Source organism: Passer domesticus, chromosome 21, assembly GCF_036417665.1.
Source record: "Passer domesticus isolate bPasDom1 chromosome 21, bPasDom1.hap1, whole genome shotgun sequence".
NCBI classification, from domain to species: domain Eukaryota; kingdom Metazoa; phylum Chordata; class Aves; order Passeriformes; family Passeridae; genus Passer; species Passer domesticus.
The window spans coordinates 1,045,792-1,061,619 of record NC_087494.1 but is presented as its reverse complement, the minus strand read 5'-3'; positions in this window follow the sequence as shown (position 1 = coordinate 1,061,619).

Below are 15,828 nucleotides of genomic sequence, written 5' to 3'. Positions count from 1 at the left end.
ATTCTCCTGAAGGTGAGCACGGGACAGAGCTCTGCATTTTTCTTCCAAGGCATGAGCAGGCACAGGCTGGAGCCATTCCTCGTGGAAAAGATCCTTCTTTTGTCTCCCAGAACCAAGAGATGAGGAAAAGCCACGTCCAAGCCCAGGAATGTGGTGCCCAATCCTGCCCTGAGCATCAGCTGGCACAAGGAGGAGCAAAGGAATGAATGCACAGGGATTGGAGAGGTCCAGGAGGGGAGCAGAGGGCGAGGATGGCACCCCAGGGCTACTCAGGAGTCTCTCCCCATCGCCCTCAGCTGAGCAGGGCTCCGTGGTGAAGCAAAAATGGGAAAAGAAAGGAAAAGTGTTGGAGAAAAATACCCAAAATATCCTCCCTGTTTGGTGTGTGGAGAGCCCTTCCTTTGAAAGGCAGGTGGGCTCACAGCTCAGGAATTCAGGCAGGAAGGAGAACATGGAAACAGAGAGACAAGAGGTGCTGGATCCTGCACGGAAAAGCTGCTGGGATTTCAGCAGGATGGGAGAACAGCTGTGAGTAAGGCTGAGGAGCTGCTGGCAGGGGAAGATGCAGTGAAAATCTGTGTCCTGCCAGGGTTCCTGAGGCCTGGATCAGCCTGAATCCCCAGCTTTCCTCACAGGAGAGGGGCTCCATCCCTCTGGCCATGGTGGCCACACGGAGCTGAAGGTGTCCCACGGCAGGGATTGCACTGGAGGAGCTTTGATTAAACCCCAAACCCCTTTAATTCCAGCTTAAAGGGGCCATTAAATTCAGGGTTGGTCCTTGGGGGTCGCTTCCAGCCTGGAATATTCTGATTCCCTGGCTCACCAGCCAGGCCGAGCATCGGGCTGGGTGCATCCTTTAACTCCAAGTGTGGATTTGCTCCTGCTCCAAGGACACCCAGAGGGTTTGATCTGCTCCTCGTGCTGCCTCAGCTGGTAAATGCAAACCCTCTGAGCTCTCCTCCTGCTGGGACACCCTCCCTTCCCTCCCTGAGCCGGGATTCTCCCCTCAGAAGGGGCTGCACAGGAGTGGCAGGAGCTCCGGAGCTGCCAGACCACCCAGGCAAGGCTGGAGCTGCCCCAGCTCAGCCCGAGTGGAGCAGCTTGGCCATGGCACAGCTGCAGCCCAGGGCCACAAAAACACTGCAAATCCAGCCCTGTGATCATCCCAAATGCTGGAGCAGAGCCCCACTCTGCCACTCAAAGGAAGAAGGGAGCAAATTTCATCCAAACGGAGCCAAGGACAGCTGTCCTGCCCTGCAAACATCACCCCAGGGGTGATATCCAGGTGCCAAACTCCCCTCCTGCCCCAGGTGGGCCATGGCCTCACTTCTCCTGAGCAGGCCATGGAGAACTGCTCCAAACCTGGCTTCCAGAGGCTTCTATCAGTTTATCCCAAACCTGAGGGTCCGACTGCTCTAGGAAGAATCCAAAACCTTCAGGACACATTTGAAAGGAATTTCTGGAAAACACAGCAAGACCTGAAAGGGATGGGAAGAAATTTGTGTGCATCAAAACCTGGGATCCGCCGGCCGCTTCCTGCACCAGGATGGAGGGGTTGGGTTTGATCCTCGAGGTCCCTTCCAAGCCAAATCGCTCTGGGAGTCTGGGATTCCACGATTCCTGTCATTCCAGGAGCTCTGTGCAGCCTCCTCGCAGGAAGCACACACAGCACAGCCTTTGTGTCTGAGCTGCTTGGCAAAGACCCCTCCACGTCCCCGGGGGAGTTGCATCATTATTTTGTTGCCTTGCAGGCATTATTAATATTCCAAGGTCTGGGGAAGGAGATTTTCCCCTGGAATCCTCTGGCTCTGCCCGTCAGGGTCGTGTGCGAGCTGGACTCAGCCCCTCAGTGATGTCACCCTTGGCCAGGACACCCCAGTGTCCCCAGTCTGTCCTGCAGGGTCCCCTTCCCAGCTCGGGGTAATGAGAACACAAACCCAGAGCCAGCAGAAATTCTGTTTCCTGTGAATATTTACAGATTGGAGGGAACAGTTCAGCTCTGCCTTCCCTGGAGCTGCAAACTCCTTTTCTGCTGCTCCCCCTGCCCGCTGCCAGCCGGGCCCAGCAGCAGGAGCAGCATTCCCGGGGTGCCAGCAGCTCCAGGAGTCATTCCTGGCAAAGGCCACTCCTGGCTGGCAGCTGCCACGAGCAGGAGGTGGATTTGGCCTCTCAGGGCTGGCGGGGAGCAGGAATTCTGCCAGGAAAGGTGCTGGTGTTTGTTGGCTCCGCTCCCACTAATCCTTATTTTTGGGATGTGTTCAAGGCGTTCACCAGGAGAGGAATTAAAAGGCTGAAGGAACAGTGACCACCAAATCCCACTGAGTATCCCACTGTGCTGTTCTGAACTGTCCTGGAGGGACAGGACACAGGGAATGGCTTCACACGGACAGAGGTGGGATTTGGGGAGGAATTGTTCCCTGTGAGGGTGGGGAGGCCCTGGAATGGAATTCCAGAGAAGCTGTGGCTGCCCCAACCCTTGGAACAACACAGCAAAAATTATCCAGGTACTGCTGCGAAGACTTTCAGACCCCAAACTGGAGAGGTTTTCCACAGGGATAAGGACAGGGCCATCAAAGGGAATGAGCTGAGGCCCATGCTGTAAAACAGCTCCAAAAGGGATCAAAGGCCTGCAGAAAGTCCCTGGTCCCAGGGCTGGCAAAGATGAGGGAGCCACTTTATCACTGAAGGAATAATTAGAGGGATAACTTGATTGCCAGGCGTGGATATCACTGGAGCAGGAGAATGTGGGGATAGAGAAAAACCTCTTATCACTGGGGGAAAAAAAATATCATCAGCTGGATGCCAAGGGCAAGGGCTCCAAAAGAGAAATGAGGAGGGAAGTTTTAACAGCACCTGGTCTGTGGAAGGTGTCCCTGTCCAGGGAATGGGAACAGCTTTGGGGGCACTTCCAACCTGAACCAGCCTGGGATTTGCAGCCAGGAATTCATGGGTGCCCAGTCCTTGGTGTCCTGCAGGAGGAGAAGCACTGCTCCGAGGGAGGGAATGGGCTCGGGACCAGGAAAATGGGTGAAATTCCACAATCTCTGGGATCTCTGAGGTCACTCTCCATGATGTCATGTCCCTTCTGCGAAGCTCTGTCACCACACAGGTGTCACCACACCTGCTCACTGGACAGGGGATGATTCCCAGTGTTCACCCACGTGGAAACAACAACCACAGCTCTGCCAATTCCAACTAAAAATATCCCATTACCCATTTCCCCCGGGACTCCTCCTCTGAGCCTTCTTCCCGGGGCATTCCTGCCCAAATCTGAATTCAAACGTCACCACCCAGCTCCCCACGGACCCTGTGGCCTCTCCTGTGCCCAAATGGCTCCAGCCAGGCCAAGGGCTCCTGGCAAATCCCTTCTCCTTTCTTGGGAAGTCTCCACACTCGTTTCCAGGATAATCTCCTCATTTGAGGAGTGCCTGGTGGGTGCTGGAGACCCCAGAAGAGGAGGGGGGTGTTTAAACCCCTCTGAGCCTCCCTGGGTGGGGCAGGATCACTCCAGGCCCTCAGGAACATCCAGGGAATATCCTCAATCCACGCTTTCCACAATGAGCCACGTGGGACAACTTTCTCCTCTTTTTCCACTCTGGAATCTCCCTTTTTCCCTTTTCCTTTCTCCTTTTTTTCCCTGCCTCTCCCCTCCCCAGTCTCCCCGGCCGTTCCCGCAGGGTTTGTGCCTCTCCTCCCGGTGTGTGCAGGTTTCCTGGTGCAGCTCACAGGAGACATGAGTTCATCCAGGCTCCCTCCTAATCATTCCCAGGCATGGAAAAAACCCCCTCACACCCCCGAGGAGAACATAAACATGGACGGGATGTGCACAGCTTATGGAGACGGGACTATGGGAAACACATGGTTCCAGTTTAATAAAACTCTTACATTTCCAGGGCCTTTTTTTTTTTTTTTTTTGCCTTTCTCCCCCCCATTTTATGGCTTGTTACAGAGCTGGGAATAGCAGGGCTTGTTTTGTTGTTCTTGTTGTGTTTTATGAGGACAATGCCTTGTCCAGAGCTCCAGACATCAGATTTTTTTGGGGGGAAGATAAAGCTTCCGGCAAAAGCTCTTGGCTCCCGCCCAGCTCTCCCTTAACTCCTTCTGGGAATGCTCAGGGTCTGACAGCCAGGGATGGGGTGGTCAAGAAGCCCCAGATGCTCGGAAATATTTGATCTAATCTTGCTCCTTAACCGGTTTCAGCCCTCAGTCACATTCTTCCATTCCCTCTTTGTGTTTTTTTGGGGTGCAGGGAAGGAGTTTGCCTGGCTGGGGCAGAGGAAGGGGATGTGGGGCATAAAGGCACATTTGGGTCACAAATCACAGGATGCCAGGATGGTTTGGGTGGGAAGGACCTTAAGGATTATCCAGTCCCACCCTGGAGATTCCTGAGCATCTCTTTCCATGCCTTGCTCACAGCCGGGTGCTGGATTCCAGCTGTTGGTGAAGTGAATGAGAGAAGGAAGGAGGAAAATGCAAGCAAGATCCAATCCCAGGGCTTTGGGACTGCCAGGGCTCTGGAGGGGATCACAAGTTCCTCCCATCAGCAAAGGCTGGATCCACTTTTCCAACCGTTCACTTGGTGTGTGTGATTCCCCAGGGAAAGGAATCAAATCAGGCTCAAAGTCAACACAGCCCCAGGGTCTGAATCCCTCCCAGAGGGAGGGTGGAACCTGCAAAATCCTTGGAGATTTCTGCTCGCTGCCATTCCAGGGAGGCAACTTCTGCAAGACCTTTGGTCCCCACCAAGGGCTGTTTTTTCTGATCCATTTTTTTTTCCTGCTACAAGGAGTGGGGAAGTGACTCTGCTCATGTTTTCCCCATCACTACAAAGAAGAGCCCTGGAACAAACCCCAAACGCTCAGCACTGCCTGGGAAAAGGGAGAGAAATCCCACAAGGAACAATCCTAAGGCTGCAGGAGCTGGAAAAGGACTCAGATCCCATCCCAGCTCTGCTGATTCCCTCAGGATTTTCCTGTCCTGCAGCACCTCCAGCTCTCTGGGATGTACAGTCCTGTGCTCCTTGTCCATCTCAGGCGTGGCTCTCCCCTTTGCCTCTCCCCTCCTGTGCTGGACACTGCAGCGTTTATTTTGTTATTAACCAGAAAATCCCATTTTCTGCTGCCTGCAGGGGAAAGGTTTGGTGGGATGAGAGGGAAGGGGATAAAGGGAGGGAAGAATTGGGGGGAAATGGGGGAGCTCCAAACACCACCCAGACACCGAGGGCTGCCGTGCCCCAGCAGCATCCTGAGAGACCAAAGTGCAGGGAAATGGGGCTGCTGCCCTCCCCACAGCAGGAGCTCCTGCCCAGGGAAATGGGGCTGCTGCTGCTCTCCCCACAGCAGGAGCTCCTGCCCAGGGAAATGGGGCTGCTGCTGCCCACAGCAGGAGCTCCTGCCCAGGGAAATGGGGCTGCTCCTGCCCTCCCCACAGCAGGAGCTCCTGCCCAGGGAAATGGGGCTGCTGCCCTCCCCACAGCAGGACTCCTGCCCAGGGAAATGGGGCTGCCCTCCCCACAGCAGGAGCTCCTGCCCAGGGAAATGGGGCTGCTCCTGCCCAGGGAAATGGGGCTGCTGCTCTCCCCACAGCAGGAGCTCCTGCCCAGGGAAATGGGGCTGCTCCTGCCCAGGGAAATGGGGCTGTTGCTGCCCACAGCAGGAGCTCCTGCCCAGGGAAATGGGGCTGTTGCTGCTCTCCCCACAGCAGGAGCTCCTGCCCAGGGAAATGGGGCTGCTGCCCTCCCCACAGCAGGAGCTCCTGCCCAGGGAAATGGGGCTGCTGCTCTCCCCACACCAGGACTCCTGCCCAGGGAAATGGGGCTCCTGCCCTCCCCACAGCAGGAGCTCCTGCCCAGGGAAATGGGGCTGCTCTCCCCACAGCAGGAGCTCCTGCCCAGGGAAATGGGGCTGCTCTCCCCACAGCAGGAGCTCCTGCCCAGGGAAATGGGGCTGCTCTCCCCACAGCAGGAGCTCCTGCCCACTTCCTAGAACATTCCTGGAACTGAGGAGCGCAGAGGTGCCGCGCTCCGACGCCGTCACGTTCCATGTGCGGAGCTGCCCCGGCGCTGAGCTCAGGCTCTGCTCTGCTCCCAGCCAGGATGGATTCCAGCCTTGGCTGCTTCCCCACCTCTGGAAGGGCTGGAGCCGGGCTCAGCTCTGCTCCCTCCGTGCCTGGGGCTGAGCACAGCAATGCTGCTGCTCTTCCAGCAGGAGAGGCACGGAGGGACTGGGGGCAGGACACAGGGAATGGCTCCACACCGACTGCGGGCAGGGTGGGAGCTTGGGGAGGAATTCCGGGCTGGGAGGGTGGAGAGGGAATGGGAGGGAATTCCCAGAGCAGCTGGGGCTGGCCCTGGATCCCTGGAAGTGTCCAAGGAGCTGGAGCAGCCTGGGACAGTGGAAGGTGTCCTTGCCCATGGCAGGGCTGGCACTGGATGATCCTTCAGGATCCTTCCAACCCAACCCATTCCATGATAAATCGGGAATGTGAAAAATACGACAAATACAAACCACAGCCTGACACAAAGAGATTGTGAAAGGATCACTGGGAGGGAGCTGGGACAACCAAAGTGCTGCAGGGATCAGAGCAGCTCCAGATTTCAGGTTCACAGGCAATAGAGCAATCAAAATCCAGTTGGGTTCAGTGACTGCCTTGGAAACCTCCCAGGAATCTCTGGTTTCAGGCAAGTTGGAAATAAAACAAACTATTCTGATGGTATTCAGCCTCTGTGTTCAGACAAAACTCAGCAGCCAGGGAGCCTGAACTTGCTGGTTTTGCAGCAGTTTTTCACAGCCCAAGGATGCTGTGTTCCTGGTCAAAGCTGATCCCAGTTTTTGAACTATTCTGATATAAATTATCCATGCCAGCTACCGAGGCTGGCATCAGGCTCTGGGGATGGTACTGAGGACACAAACACTGAGGCCCCACTGAGGGCAGCAGGGAAATGGGGGAATCTGGAGGCCAGGAGCACTGGGAAGGTCCTGCCCACTGCCAGGAACAGCCCACGAGGCTGAACCATGCCCTGATGTGCACCCAAGCCCTGACACAGCTCCAGCCCTTCCCTGGGTCCTGCCCTGTCCCACGGGGCAGAGATCAGTGCCTTTCTCAGGAGGAAGGGAATGCTGTTAAACCCCCCTTGGCTGAGGTCCAAGCCACCCCTTCAGCTGCTGCCACTGTCCCTCTGTCCCCAGACAGGACTCTGGGAATGCTCCCAATCCTTTGCCTTTCCCAGCCCAGAGCACTGCCCGAAGTTGCTTTAATTAACCAGAGTTGTGTTTAATTCAGGAACAGCTCAGCACCTGCCAGGGCTGCCCCATGCAACCTCTGGCTCCAGCTCCTCCTCCTCCTCCTCACATTCCAGGGGTCACTTGTCCCCTCAGGAGCCATTCCTGGCCTGAGACAGCCCGGGACAGGGACAGGGTGGTGACGTGTCCAGCCAGTGCAGACAGACGTGGAAATGGTGCTCCCAAGAGGCTCGGAGGAGACACGCCTTGAGAATGTGCCTGAGCAAGGCTGAGGCTGGGATAAATCAGGAAAAATTGGGATAAATTAGGCACCTTAGCAAAAGGCTGATGGAGGGAATTCTTGGCTCACACTTCAGGAGTTTTTTCCACAGTTTGTCGCTGGTACCATCAACACGTGGAGGGTGGAAAATGCGTCCAATATCTAAAACAAATCTGCATTGTTGTTACATGGTTCTGCTGTGGAGGAATCCTTAAATCACCTCCAGTGAGAGAGGCTTGAATTCAGCTTCTTTATCCAGCTTCCCTCATCCATGGAGAGCTCCTCCGAGTGGGGTCCGGATCCGTCAGGAGGAAGAACTCACACTGGAGGAAGTTGTTTGGAAAAAAACATAAGAGCTATAACAGTCCTGGAAATTCTGAAATGCAACCACCACCCACACATGCACAGATGGACACACACTGAGAACCTCCAATGCAGAGGAAAATCGAGATATTTCAGAAATAGCACTGACATTTAGAATCCCAGAATGATTTGGGTTGGAAAGACCTTCAAGATTATCCCATTCTAGCCCCCACCAGGGGCAGGGACACCTTCCACTCTCCCAGGTTGTTCCAAGCCCTGTCCAGCCTTGGACACTTGCAGGATGGGGCAGCCACAGCTTCTCTGAGCAACTTCCTCCAGTGTCTTCAGCAGAACCAGGGTTTTGTTTGAACCTGGTAGAAAAGAAGAGAAGAAATCAAAAGGAGAGGTGTGAAAAGCCAAAGTTACAGGTGGACAAAAGTGATGAGACAGAAATCCACCGAGATCCTCCCACTGATGGGGAACAGATGCCACAGAGAAAGTGCAGTCAGAGGGATGGAAAAGGATGTTTCCCGAGTGCCTCATCCCCTCCAGCTCCAGGAGGAGTTAAATCCATTCATGGACTCTTGGAATGGGTTCCACTCTTCCGTCACAAAATGAGACCCAGCCTCATCCCATGGCCCAGTCATTTTTCACCTCTAAACTGACTGAGATGCCATCAAAAACCACTCCAAAGTTATTTTCCAAGCTCTCAGCTCAGGGATGTTGAGTTTCTCTTCACTAACGATGGAAAGAAACTCCACAGAAATTCCTGACTGGCACCACTCCAAATTCAGCCAGATCCAAACTCGGACATTGAAGGTTATAAACCCCCAAAAAATCCCATCTCCAGGAGATTCTAAATTAAAGAAATTTCAGGATTCCTCCTGCATGTCCCTGCTGCAAGAGGAACATCTGTTTCCTATGGAGTGGGGAGATATCCTCTGATTGAATCAGGCTGGGGAGATTAGAAGGATAATGGGAGCCATTTGCAAATTCCCAGTTCCCTAAAAGTTCTCATTTTCATTTCAGGAAGCCTGAAGGGAAAGGGTTGAGTGTGTGCTGCAGTAAAAGTGGGCTGAACAAAGCTCATTAGGCATGACAGGAAAGCAGGGATAATTTACATATCTCTTATCAGCTGGAAAACACTGCAAAATCCAGGCCTTTGACACCACCCTGAGCTTTGATCCAGAGCTCCTGCACAAGGAGAGGTGAGCTCAGGTGTCACTCCAAGCCTTGGGTGAGCTCTGAGACACGGAGGGAAGAGCCAAAGGTGGGAGACTTGTCCCAGATTTGTGCAACTTCCAGCAGAAACAACCACAGGTTCCAGGAGGAACAACCACAGGTTCCAGCAGGAACATCCACAGCTTCCAGGAGGAACATCCACAGCTTCCAGCAGGAATAATCCACAGCTTCCAGCAGGAACATCCACAGCTTCCAGCAGGAAATATCCACAGCTTCCAGCAGGAACATCCACAGCTTCCAGCAGGAATAATCCACAGCTTCCAGCAGGAAATATCCACAGCTTCCAGCAGGAACATCCACAGCTTCCAGCAGGAACAACCACAGCTTCCAGCAGGAATAATCCACAGCTTCCAGCAGGAAACATCCACAGCTTCCAGCAGGAACATCCACAGCTTCCAGCAGGAACATCCACAGCTTCCAGCAGGAACAACCACAGCTTCCAGCAGGAATAATCCACAGCTTCCAGCAGGAACAACCACAGCTTCCAGCAGGAATAATCCACAGCTTCCAGCAGGAAACATCCACAGCTTCCAGCAGGAACATCCACAGCTTCCAGCAGGAACATCCACAGCTTCCAGCAGGAACATCCACAGCTTCCAGCAGGAAATAACCACAGCTTCCAGCAGGAACATCCACAGCTTCCAGCAGGAATAATCCACAGGTTCCAGCAGGAACATCCACAGCTTCCAGCAGGAACATCCACAGGTTCTAACAGGAAACAACCACAGCTTCCAGCAGGAACAACCACAGCTTCCAGCAGGAATCCAGGCTCCATTTGGAACGATCTGCCCAGACTGGAGCTGGGTGTTGTAAACTCTTTTTCTCCCTTTCCAGAGACCTCCCCGCAGGTGAAGAGGCTCCTGAAGAGTTGTTAGCTCTGGTTATTCCCTGGGGGAACGTTCTGTGTCCTTCCCATCCATCTTCCCTATTTTTCCCTGTCTTCCCAAGTCAGTGAGGTAATTCTGCATGAGAAGGAGAAGCCTGGGTGGAAACCTCTGGGATGTGGCATCACTCCCACTGCTGCTGGACACTGGTGGGATCTCCTGGAGCTGTCCATGTGGTGGGGAAGACAGTGGTTGTGTGTTCTAATTCAGCCTAAATATCCAAACCAGGATAAACCAGACCCGTGGCTCCATAAACCTCATCTGGAGAGTTCTGGTGCCTCAAGCGAGGGGCTCCAGGTGGGACAAGCTGCCCAAAACACCTCAAAATGAACCAAACCCCAAAATACCCATCCCCATTGAGGCTGGGGCAAAGTCCCCTGATGGATCAATGTTCTGGCTTCCATTCCAAAAGGAAAATATGGCCCTAAAGCCACCCAGCCCTTCTGCTCCTCTTGGGCCTGACCCAAATCTGCACCTCCCCTCCCCCTGCATTTCCCCCCGACACACCTTTCCTTCCACTGGAACATAACCCCAAATAAGATGTTGGCCTGACATGAAAGGAAAATGTATAAATATTTTTAAAAAGAGAAGAATTCCTGCCTCTCCACCAGTTTGCTCCAACTAATAGGTTTCAGATGTCTCACATACTTCATTCATTCAGCCCCATTCAGTCTCCTAGGAGCCCCCACTGTATTTATTAAACACAGCAATTGTGGAATGTTCAGCACTTACAGAATCAAACACACCATTTTTTTTTTCTTTTTTTTCCCCCCAAAAAGCATAATTAGAAAGCTTTGTGAGTGACCTAAAACCATCGCCCTGGTTCCAATCCCAGTGCCCACTCCAGCATCCTGCAGCTGTCCCAAACCCCTTGCCATGGTTTAACCCTTCCTGCGTGCCCAAGAACATTTTTTGGGGGGAGTTTTATCCTCAGCAGGATGATTTCCCTGCCGTGCTGGAGCACCTCCTGCTCACTGTGCTGTTCCTGAACGTGTTCTTTTGGACACTTGGCTCTCACATCCAGCTTGTCTCCGCAGTCTCGGCAGCTCTTCCCACTCCTGGAGGCGCGAGGCGAGGCTGGAATCCTGCACGATGCCAGCGCTAATTTCAGCAGCACGGAGCTGGAGAACACGAGCTCTTTCCTAGAGGGATTCGAGTGGAAGCAGACAGAAGAGCAGAGCCATTTCTCATTCCAGAGCTGGCAGGGAGAGCCGAGGAGGATGTCTGGGCTGCAGAGGCAGGACATGGGGTTGGTTCCAGCACCGGTGACCTGCCAGAGCTGGGGGACTGCTCCGAAGGGTTTGCTGGAGTCTGGCACTGGCCCAGGCCTTTTTTTGGGGAGAGACACATGAAAAGCAGAGCTGAGAGGGGACGTGAGGCCCTGAGCCTGGGCTGGGACCATCTGGCAGGAGCCAGCGGCGGAGAAATGGCCTTTGCTTGAGGCCACAACCAGTTCATGCAGCTGCTGAGTTCTGTCCGTCTGGAGTGCTCCAACAGGAGGTCACGGCCCCCAGCCAGCCTCCCTTGGACCAGCAGCTCCATCCCAGCCTCCCTTGGACCAGCAGCTCCATCCCAGCCTCCCCTGTGCTTCAAACTCCATCCCAACCTCCCCTAGGCCAGCAGCTCCATCCCCCGAACCAGCAGCTCCATTCCCTGGGCCAGCAGCTCCATCCCAGCCTCCCATGAACCAGCAGCTCCATCCCTTGGACCAGCAGCTCCATCCCAGCCTCCCTTGGACCTCAAACTCCAACCCAACCTCCCTTGGACCACAAAGTCCACCCCAGCCTCTGCTGGACCAGGAGCTCCATCCCCTGGACCAGCAGCTCCATGCCCTGGGCCAGCAGCTCCATGCCAGGAAGGGAACACAGCCCAGCCCTGCACACCCATCCCATCCTGGGCACACCGAGCTCTTCCCAAAGGTGCAGTGGTTCCTTTTCCCCCCTTTTTGGGCTGCAGAGCCCCTGCCCCCATGGCAGAGCCCTGGCTGGTGGGAACGGTGCTGCTGTCACTGTTTCCACATTACTGCCCACTTCAAAGAGCCCGCGGTGAGCCTTGTCCCAGACATTCCCAGGGGAGCCGTGGGTTTCCAGGCAGGATCCCTGGTTATTGGTCCCACTGCAGGAGGCTGTACGGGAAGGGATGAATCCCCGTGGCTGTAAAACACCAAATGTGCTGAGAGCCACTCCAGAGCCTCCCAAAGGCTCATTACAGCACTGGGTAATTAAAGTCCAGCTGTCACAGCCTGTGCCTGGGCACAAGGGCAGCTCCTTGCTCTGACCACTTCCAGGGGTTCCCAGTTTTCCTTTGCTTTTGCCATCTCATTGTACAAGGAAAAACACCTCTGCAAACTCTGGTTCCTGGAATTTGCAAGTGCTCTGGCCAGGGAATGGTCACGTCCCCAAGGCTGCCAGAGCTCCAGGAGTGTTTGGGCAATGCCTGAGGCACAGGGTGGGATTGTTGGGGTGTCTGTGCAGGGCCAGGAACTGGACTCTGAGCCTTGTGGATCCCTCCCAGCTCAGGACATTCCATGGTTCTACAATTCCGTGACTAATTAGCAATCCAGGTTAATTGTCTGGTGGGGACAGACCCTTCTAGAAGGACCATTTCTACTTGAGCAGTGTCTCCACACCCCCAGGAGCACGGCTGGGACTGGGATATCCCAGGCAGTGCCAGGTATCCCTCTCTTCCATCATCATCCTCACCCCCAGCAGATCCCATCTCTTCAGGGCTTTGCCGACTTGCAGGAACTCCCAGGTGAAACCCAAGGCAACTCCTGCAGCTCTGAGGGAGTGCAGCACCTCACATCCAGCTCATCCCAAGCTTTAGGAAACGCCAGCTACCTCAGGGATCTGAGCCTGGACTCAAGGATCTGGGACAGGAACCCATGGAGCAGCCCGACCTTGCAGCTTCTCATTTCAGAGTTGCTCCATCTCTGGTTGTTCCCGGATATTCCAGTGTCACTCAGCTGTGTGCCGGTGGCACAATTCCAGATTTCTGCAGAGAGATGCCCAAGTCATGAGCACAAACCCCAGTCTGACCATGTATTGGAAAAACCCCTAAGGAAGATTCCTGCCCATTCCTGAAAGTTGGTGCCTCTGGGCCAGCGATTCCTCCCCATTCACCCCGGGTTTCCAGCCTTTTTTGTGAGGTTGGCTGAGCATCTGCTGGTGATTAAGGGTTTTGTCATCTGGAAAGAGCTGACAATTACCTCCAATTATTCCAACTAGGTCAGGTTCTTCAGCACGAGTTTATGTGATGACTCTTGGCTGGAATTGAGGATTTCAAACTCCAGTGGAGAGCAGAATCCACCTCTCCTCTCTCACATTCAGGAAAAAATTCCTTCCATAAATAACAGCTCCCTGTCCCACAGGACCTGACCTGAGTGTCCCCGACCTCCTGTTGTTTCAGGACAACACCCCAGGAACTGCACAACAGGCCTGGTTCTCCAGAAGTGGAAAAGGGAGTGAAGGGAATTTCAGGATGCCCCAGCAATTTCAAGAAGGGATTTCTCATCAAACTTTCCATGTCCAAACTCTCACCTTCCTTGGAAGTGTCCTTTGGGGCCTCAGGTGCCAGGTGAGAGACTGGGGACTGAGGTTTAGACTCGGTGTGGGCAAAGGATGCCTCGTTCCTTTTCCTGGGATCTCCTGTCCTGGACAGACTCTAACTTCCCACTGGGAACTTCTCATTGTGTGAGCAGCGACCACTTAACAGGGGCTGCACTAAATTTCTTTAAAGATTCCTGCCAATCCCAACTATTCCAGGCTTTTTGAACAGTTGAACTTCTCCAGTCCCACAGCAGATTGGGGCTGTCCCCCTTCTCCAGGGAAGGGCTTTTCCAGGCGTCCCTCAAAAGCTCCCAGTTCCCATTCAAGGCTCAACGTGCCTGAAAATCCTCCTCAGGAATCTCCTGCAGAGCAGGAAAAGTGGAGAGAACTGAGCACCCAAAATCCCATTTGTGGCTCTGCCCGTGCCAGGTTGTGTCCTTGTCACCCTGCCACCCTGCCCAGCACAGGTAGCTCGTGTTCTGCAGGTTTCTGGCAGTGCTTCCCACCAAGATTCCCTTGGGGACAGGAGCGTGTCCCACAAACCCCAGCTCGGAGCACACCCCAGGACTGAGATGGTCCAAATGGGACAAACACAACTGGAAAATGTGCTGCACTGCAAGGCCAGGAGATTCCAACTCCTTCTCCCTAATTACATGTGATTGCTTCTTGGCAAGAGCTCAACCTGCCAGAGCAGTGAGGTTTTACAAACATTCACACAGGCATTAGATCATTGTTTGAAGCAGTTATTGGCAGCCCAAATCCGAAGTAAAAACAGAGTTTAAAGCAGACCATATTGACCAGGGTGAAGCTGGCTGCTTTCATGTCTCCTGCTCGTCTCTGGACACCCAGGACCCCATTCATTTCCTGTCACTCCCATCACCATGGCATTCCTGGGGCTGGATGTCACCATCTTGGGGGGTTCTGACTTTGGGGGGTTCTGTCCTTGTTAGGAACACAGGTTTATAGGATCAAGAATCCCAGGATGGTTTGGATTGGGAGGGACCTTAAATCCCATCCGGTGCCACCCCTGCCGTGGACAGGAACACCTTCCCCAGTCCCAGACTCCAAACCTCATCCAGCCTGGCCTTGGGCACTGCCAGGGATCCAGGGCAGCCAGAGCTGCTCTGGGCACCCTGCACCACGGCCTGCCCACCCTCAGAGAGAGGAATTCCACCCCAATATCCCATCCATCCCTGCCCTCTGGCACTGCAAAGCCATTCCCTGTGTCCTGGCACTCCAGGCCCTTGTCCAAAGTCCCTCTCCAATATTTATTTCTCTATATCCGAAAAACACCTTCCCACGTCCACACACACATTGGGAACAAGGCCTTTTCCCTTTGTATTTCAACAGAATCTTTCTGCTCTGCTCTCGTGGATTCATCCTTGTCTGTGCTGGGCCAGTTTGCCATCATGGGATGAGCTCTGGAGAGCTCTGCCATCCTCTCCCAAAACCTTTGGAAAAGCAGGTGGCAGCTCAAGCCCATGGCAAAGGACAAATGGGAATTGCCACAGAATCTTTGTACCAGTCCCTGGGAGAACAAAGGCCAGCTGCAGAGGTGAGTCTGTCCTGCACCAGGCTCAGGTGGGGCCGGGAGCCTCTGGCAGCTTGGATATGGATAAAAATACTCCAGGCTCTGGCAGCCAAGCAGGCTGGAGCTCCTCACGGAGCAGCTCCCAGCCCGGAGCCCTGGAGGACACCCTGGCCTTCCACGTGTTCCTAAATTAGATCTCCTGAGACCAGCACTGGCTTTTAAGAGGGAGGTGAGCTTGTTAGTGCCCAGCATTATCCCTTAAATGGGAATCAGCGGATTTACTGCGCCTGGAGGGGCTGTAAAAGGAAGGAGGGAAGCAGCAGAGCCCCTCTGCCTGGCACGGAGGGGCCACTCAGGAGCTCTGTAATTGTGAATTTACCAGCGCTGAGGTAGAACAAGCCCCAGACTAAACCCAGCAGCCTTGGGAAGGTGCAAGAAGATGCAGAGAAGGTTTTAGGGGCAGTTCCCCAGCAGGCCCCTTCTCCTGAGGCCAAAGCTCCGGGCTGGAAAGGGTCTGAGTGAGGATTGCCAAGCTCTCCACCCATGAAAGCCAGGGTGTGCAGGCTCCTTTCTTCCCAAATCATGGCTTGACTTACACACCCCTGTGCTGCTGGCACAGGAAACCCAGGGAAGTCACATTACAGGAGTAAAAAAAGCTCCAGTGCTGTCAGATTCCCTTCCCAGCCTGCCCAGGGATCAGGGATAGCGGCTGGAAAAGGCTCTCGTGACACTGCTCCAGGGTTGAGAGGATTTGGGGTGTAGTTGTGTCTGTTCCCACCTTCCCAGAGAGCTCCCGTCTTGTCCTGGAGATACAAATTAA